The sequence below is a fragment of the Rhinoraja longicauda genome, unplaced genomic scaffold (assembly GCF_053455715.1).
Source record: "Rhinoraja longicauda isolate Sanriku21f unplaced genomic scaffold, sRhiLon1.1 Scf000087, whole genome shotgun sequence".
NCBI classification, from domain to species: domain Eukaryota; kingdom Metazoa; phylum Chordata; class Chondrichthyes; order Rajiformes; family Arhynchobatidae; genus Rhinoraja; species Rhinoraja longicauda.
The window spans coordinates 5,001-12,500 of record NW_027601305.1 but is presented as its reverse complement, the minus strand read 5'-3'; positions in this window follow the sequence as shown (position 1 = coordinate 12,500).

Below are 7,500 nucleotides of genomic sequence, written 5' to 3'. Positions count from 1 at the left end.
AGACACGCGGCACCAGATCGATCGGAAACAGAGGGTTTTTCCAAGAGGACACACAGCCTGGGCCAGTCTCGGTGGGGTTCGGTGCCTGCCCGGCACACACTTCGAACTCGGTGCAAAAAATACTCTCACTGTATTACCAATGTCCGTCAATGAGTCCGCCGACTCTCGCCCAGAGTCGCGCTACTTTTACCGATCTTTTTGTGTCCCTTCGGTTTCTTCCCTGACATTTTTGCACCTCACCACACAATCTTTTCTAAGTGTCTCTGAAAATCGTGTTCCCGAAAATCTCCGGGCACGCCACCTCCATCTTCGCGCAAAACAAACCGTTTTGAGGTCGGCGGGAGTCGGCCCGGTCGTCCGTCCGGTCGTGTCGCACTGACGCCCGCCGCGGGGCCGCAAACTGCGGGGTCATAGAGACTTCCGGTGGTAAGTCGTTAACCGTGATCGGGACCGCCCGGACAAGAAATGCCATTTTCTGGCCGGCGGGAGACGGGCCGATAGGCCTGGCGGGAAAGGCGCGCCGCGGCCCCGCTGAAGGCCGCACATCGGACCTCCTCGACTTCCGCCGTCAAATCGTTAACCTGCGGCGGGCAAAAAAGAAGCGACGCCAGCTTTCGGACTTAGTGCAATTCTCGAATGTCGCGGCTGACTTGGCGGTACGAGCGTTCGGAAGTCCCGCCGGAATTGCGACGCTTCGAACGGTCGAGGCGGCCAATCTCGACCTCAGCGGCGGCACTGGCGCGATACACGTTTCTGCCGCCAGGGGGGGGGGGGGTGGGGGGGGGGGGGGGCAAGCCAGCCGGCCGGGGGCGCCCGGCGCCGATCCGGCGCTTACTCGACACGCTCGAGCATCCGAACCCGTCTTATCTACGGGACCGCCGTTGCCACTTGAACACCTTTCGCCGAGAGTATCCGGGCACCCCACCTACCCGCCGGAATCACGAACCACGAGGTAGAAGTCAGGAACCAACAGGAGAAGTCGTGAACTAAATGGCGAATTCATGAACCAAACGGAGAGAAGTCATGAACCGAGCGGTTTAGGGTCAGGGTGAGGGTTGTTAGGGTGAGGCCGTTAGGGTGAGGCCGTTGCTTCGAGCGGGAAGATGGGCAGCCCCGCCCCCCCCCCCCCCCCCCCCGTTGGGTGGAAGGAAACCTCTGCTGCGGGCCCGGCAACCATCCCGAACGGACCCGCTGGGTCCAAATGTCTGCCGCGGGCGGTCCTGCTGCGGTCGCGGGTTCGTTGGAAACCTCTCCTGCTGCTGGCATGGCCACCCTCCCCCCCCCCGCCCGACTGACGACCCTGCGGGCCCGGCGACCCGGTGTCCCGTTGCCGCGCGGGGAGTGATCCTCGGGGCCGTGCCGGGCGGGCCCAGCGACACGAAGAGAGTGGGGGGGGGGTCGGAGGGAGTGGCACTGGGGAGAGAGGGGTGGGGGAGAGAGTGCCCCCCCCCCATTAGGGGCGAGTTTATGCAGTCATCAGAGTTTATACCTAACCTCATGATGCTTTATTAGCCGGATAGGCTGTCTGACCTCGCCCCCAGTCCCTACTCCTTCCACTGGATTCTTCTTATACCCTCTTTTTCTTCGTGCCCCCCCCCCCCCCCCCCCCCCCCCCCCCACGCAGGGAGGGTTCCAAGAGGGAGGAGGGAGGGAGGGAGTCCCGGGGCCGTGAGAGAGAGAGAGCCTCATTAGCTGCTAGGTTCACCTCATTAGCTGCTAGCTAACGCGTCAGACCTTTTACATTCTTTAGAGGATTGAAACCTCAGGGCCTTTAACCCCCGTTCACCGTTTACACTCAACGATCCTTCCGAACAAAACCCTTACACATCTGTCCGTCCAACTGACCCCCGAGATACCTAACACGCAGATTAACACGTCAGCGGTGATCGGCGTGTCATAGAGGAGTCACAAAGACGGGCAAAATAGAGTGGTTGAATAAAAAATACTCACTCAATTGGCCGTGATTTAACGTAGCACACAATGATGCCAAGCCCATGCAAAGTCCAGTGGCCCAAGCAAACAAATAAGATAGATCTGGCTCGGCGTTCCTCATCTCCACATCGTCACCCAGCACGCCGACGCCCAATAACAATTCCCCCGCAAATTGTGCACCTCGAGCGGCAGTACTTTAAACGGCGCCGTCTTCGGCGTGGACGGCATGAACCAAGTCGGCAAGCATCGTCACCCAGCACACAGACGTCCACTAACAATTCCTCCCCCCTGCAAATTGCGCGCCGCGAACGGCAGTACTTTCAAGTATGCCGCCTTCGGCGGGGACATCGTGAACCAAATCGGCAGGCAGGCGTCGTCAGCCGGTCGACCGACCCCCAGTTGCATTGCCCCAACGGCCATTGTGCACTTCGAACAGAACAGTGCTTTTAAAATATTCCGCCTGCCGCGTGTACATCATGAAACAAATGGAAAGGACGAACCGGGCGTGCAACCGATGCACGGAGAGTGACAGGTCGTCAAGCAAGTCCGTGGCAATCCGTCGGCCGACTCGGCCGCGGCCAGCAGAGGCGTTTTGGCCCGGGCGCGCCGAACTTTGCGCGCCCTCGGTATGCGTAACACTAGCACATGCCTTCAAAACTCACTACAAAATAACCCCAAAGTATGCCGCCTTCCCCGTGGGCCTTGTTACCAATATCTTGCCCTGCTTCCTGATGCCCTTATGGGGTCGGCTCTGTTCTTGCAGAACCCTCAGGTGGTGCAGAGTCTGGGCCATTTTATCAATATCTTGCCCTGATTCCTGATGCCCTTATGGGGTCGGCTCTGTTCTTGCAGAACCCTGAGGTGGTGCAGAGTCTGCGCCTTGTTATCAATATCTTGCCCTGCTTCCTGAAACCCTTATGGGGTTGGTTCTGTTACAAAACCCTCAGGTGGTGCAGAGTCTGGGCCACTTTATAAATAACTCTGCCTGCATTAGGGTCAGGGTCAGGGTTAGGGTTAGGGTTAGGGTTAGGGTTAGGGTTAGGGTTAGGGTTAGGGTTAGGGTTAGGGTTAGGGTTAGGGTTAGGGTTAGGGTTAGGGTTAGGGTTAGGGTTAGGGTTAGGGGTAGGGGTAGGGGTAGCGGTAGGGGTAGGGGTAGGGGTAGGGGTAGTTTGAACTACTGCCGCTCCAGGCGCGCACTGTGCGTGGGTAATTTTCAGTGGGCGTCGGTGTGCTGGGTGACGATGCCGCCCAGACTCTGCACCACCTGAGGGATCTGCAAGAACAGAGCCGAACCCGCAAGGGTATCGGGAAGCAGGGCAAGATATTGATAACAAGGCCCAGACTCTGCACCACCCGAGGGTTCTGCAAGAACAGAGCCGACCCCATAAGGGTATCAGGAAGCAGGGTGAGATAGTGACACCATTTGTAAAACCGGCAAATCCCACCCAGGAAACATTGCAAAAATTGGCCTCTAATGCTGGAACGTGGGTAAAGCCAAACAAACACGACACGTTTTAAAAGAACGTTACTAAAACAGCCTGGGATATGCCCATGACAAAGGATAGGCCGAACCTCACCAGAAAAAAAGAGAGGGAGACCACGGCAGAGCTGAGGGATAAACATGAGATGGTGATAAAACCAGCAGACGAGGGGAGCAGTAGGGTTACAAATTAATGTCAATATGGGGCCTGCTCCCACTGGGTAATAGACAAAAACATAGAACAGGGTGACAGGAGAGACTGGATAGCACAGAGGATAACCCGTGAGCGAAATAATGGGGTGTATGCAGTTCAATGTAAGGAGTGTACCTTACGGTACATAGGCGAAACAGGTAAAACAGCCTCAGCGGTGATCGACGTGTCAAAGAGGAGTCACAAAGACGGGCAAAATAAAGTGGTTGATTATAGACAATAGACAATAGACAATAGGTGCAGGAGTCGGCCATTCAGCCCTTCGAGCCAGCACCGCCATTCAATGCGATCATGGCTGATCACTCTCAATCAGTACCCCGTTCCTGCCTTCTCCCCATACCCCCTCACTCCGTTATCCTTAAGAGCTCTATCCAGCTCTCTCTTGAAAGCATCCAACGAACTGGCCTCCACTGCCTTCTGAGGCAGAGAATTCCACACCTTCACCACTCTCTGACTGAAAAGGTTCTTCCTCATCTCCGTTCTAAATGGCCTACCCCTTATTCTTAAACGGTGGCCCCTTGTTCTGGACTCCCCCAACATTGGGAACATGTTTCCTGCCTCTAATGTGTCCAATCCCCTAATTATCGTATATGTTTCAATAAGATCCCCCCTCATTCTTCTAAATACCAGTGTATACAAGCCCAATCGCTCCAGCCTTTCAACATACGACCGTCCCGCCATTCCGGGAATTAACCTAGTGAACCTACGCTGCACGCCCTCCATAGCAAGAATATCCTTCCTCAAATTTGGAGACCAAAACTGCACACAGTACTCCAGGTGCGGTCTCACCAGGGCCCGCTACAACTGTAGAAGGACCTCTTTGCTCCTATACTCAACTCCTCTGGTTACGAAGGCCAACATTCCATTGGCTTTCTTCACTGCCTGCTGTACCTGCATGCTTCCTTTCATTGACTGATGCACTAGGACATCCAGATCTCGTTGAACTCCCCCTCCTCCTAACTTGACACCATTCAGACAATAATCTGCCTTTCTACTCTTACTTCCAAAGTGAATAACCTCGCACTTATCTACATTAAACTGCATCTGCCATGTATCCGCCCACTCACACAACCTGTCCAAGTCATCCTGCAGCCTTATTGCATCTTCCTCACAATTCACACTACCCTCCAGCTTAGTATCATCTGCAAATTTGCTAATGGTACTTTTAATCCCTCCGTCTAAGTCATTAATGCATATCGTAAATAGCTGGGGTCCCAGCACCGAACCTTGCGGTACCCCACTGGTCACTGCCTGCCATTCCGAGAGGGACCCATTTATACCCACTCTTTGCTTTCCGTCTGTCAACCAATTTTCTATCCATGTCAGTACCCTACCCCCAATACCACGTGCCCTAATTTTGCCCACTAATCTCCTATGTGGGAGCTTGTCGAAGGCTTTCTGAAAGTCGAGGTACACCACGTCCACTGACTCTCCCCTGTCAATTTTCCTAGTTACATCCTCAAAACATTCCAGTAGATTTGTCAAGCATGATTTCCCCTTCGTAAATCCATGCTGACTCGCAATGATCCTGTTACTGCTATCCAAATGCTCAGCAATTTCGTCTTTTCTAATTGACTCCAGCATCTTCCCCACCACTGATGTCAGACTAACTGGTCTATAATTACCCGTTTTCTCTCTCCCTCCCTTCTTAAAAAGTGGGATAACATTTGCTATCCTCCAATCCACAGGAACTGATCCTGAATCTATATAGAACATTGAAAAATGATCTCCAATGCTTCCACTATTTCTAGAGCCACCTCCTTAGGTACCCTGGGATGCAGACCATCAGGCCCTGGGGATTTATCAGCCTTCAGTCCCATCAGTCTACCCAAAACCATTTCCTGCCTAATGTGGATTTCCTTCAGTTCCTCCATCACCCTAGGTTCTCCGGCCCCTAGAACATTTGGGAGATTGTGTGTATCTTCCTCAGTGAAGACAGACCCAAAGTAACGGTTTAACTCGTCTGCCATTTCTTTGTTCCCCATAATAAATTCCCCCGTTTCTGTCTTCAAGGGACCCACATTTGCCTTGACTATTTTTTCCCTCTTCACGTACCTAAAAAAACTTTTGCTATCCTCCTTTATATTATTGGCTAGTTTACCCTCGCACCTCATCTTTTCTCCCCGCATTGCCTCTTTAGTTAACTTTTGTTGCTCTTTAAAAGAGTCCCAATCCTCTGTCTTCCCACTCTTCTTTGCTATGTTATACCTCCTCTCCTTAATTTTTATGCTGTCCCTGACTTCCCTTGTCAGCCACAGGTGTCTCTTACTCCCCTTAGAGTCTTTCCACCTCTTTGGAATAAATTGATCCTGCAACCTCTGCATTATTCCCTGGAATACCTGCCATTGCTGTTCTACCGTCTTCCCTGCTAGGGCCTCCTTCCAGTCAATTTTGGCCAGCTCCCGCCTCATGCCTCTGTAATCCCCTTTGCTATACTGTAATACAGACACTTCCGATTTTCCCTTCTACCTTTCCATTTGCAGAGTAAAACTTATCGTGTTGTGATCACTGCCTCCTAACGGCTCTTTTACCTCTAGTCCCCTTATCAGATCAGGATCATTAAAAACACTCACTCTATTGGCCGTGATTTAACCTAGCACACAGTGTTGCAAAGCCCATGCAAAGTCCAGTGGGCCAAGCAAACAAATAAGATAGATCTGGCTCGGCGTTCCACATCTCCACATCGTCACCCAGCACGCCGACGCCCATTAACAATTCCCCCGCAAATTGTGCACCTCGAGCGGCAGTACTTTAAACGGCGCCGTCTTCGGCGTGGACGGCATGAACCAAGTCGGCAAGCATCGTCACCTAGCACACAGACGTGCACTAACAATTCCTCCCCCCGCAAATTGCGCGCCGCGAACGGCGGTACTTTCAAGTATGCCGCCTTCGGCGGGGACATCGTGAACCAAATCGGCAGGCAGGCGTCGTCAGCCGGTCGACCGACCCCCAGCTGCATTTCCCCAACGGACATTGTGCACTTCGTACAGAACAGTGCTTTTAAAATATTCCGCCTGCCGCGTGGACATCATGAACCAAATGAGCAGGCAGGCATCATATCATATCATATCATACACATACAGCCGGAAACAGGCCTTTTCGGCCCTCCAAGTCCGTGCCGCCCAGCGATCCCCGTACATTAACATTATCCTATACCCACTAGGGACAGTCAGCCCCCAGCACAACGACGCCCCCGCTAACAATTCCCCACGCACATGGTGCGCTCGAGCTGCAGCACTTTAAAGTACGCCGCCTTCGGCGGGGACATCGTGAACCAAAGGAGCAGGCAGCCATGGTCACCGCCAGCACAACGACGGCGCCGCTAACAATTCCCCGCGCACCTTGTGCGCTCGAGCTGCAGTACTTTAAAGTACGCCGCCTTCGGCGGGGACATCGTGAACCAAAGGAGCAGGCAGCCATGGTCACCGCCAGCACAACCACGGCGCCGCTAACAATTCCACGCGCACCTTGTGCGCTCGAGCTGCAGTACTTTAAAGTACGCCGCCTTCGGCGGGGACATCGTGAACCAAAGGAGCAGGCAGCCATGGTCACCGCCAGCACAAGCACGGCGCCGCTAACAATTCCCCGCGCACCTTGTGCGCTCGAGCTGCAGTACTTTAAAGTACGCCGCCTTCGGCGGGGACATCGTGAACCAAAGGAGCAGGCAGCCATGGTCACCGCCAGCACAACCACGGCGCCGCTAACAATTCCCCGCGCACCTTGTGCGCTCGAGCTGCAGTACTTTAAAGTACGCCGCCTTCGGCGGGGACATCGTGAACCAAAGGAGCAGGCAGCCATGGTCACCGCCAGCACAACCACGGCGCCGCTAACAATTCCCCGCGCACCTTGTGCGCTCGAGCTGCAGCACTTTAAAGTA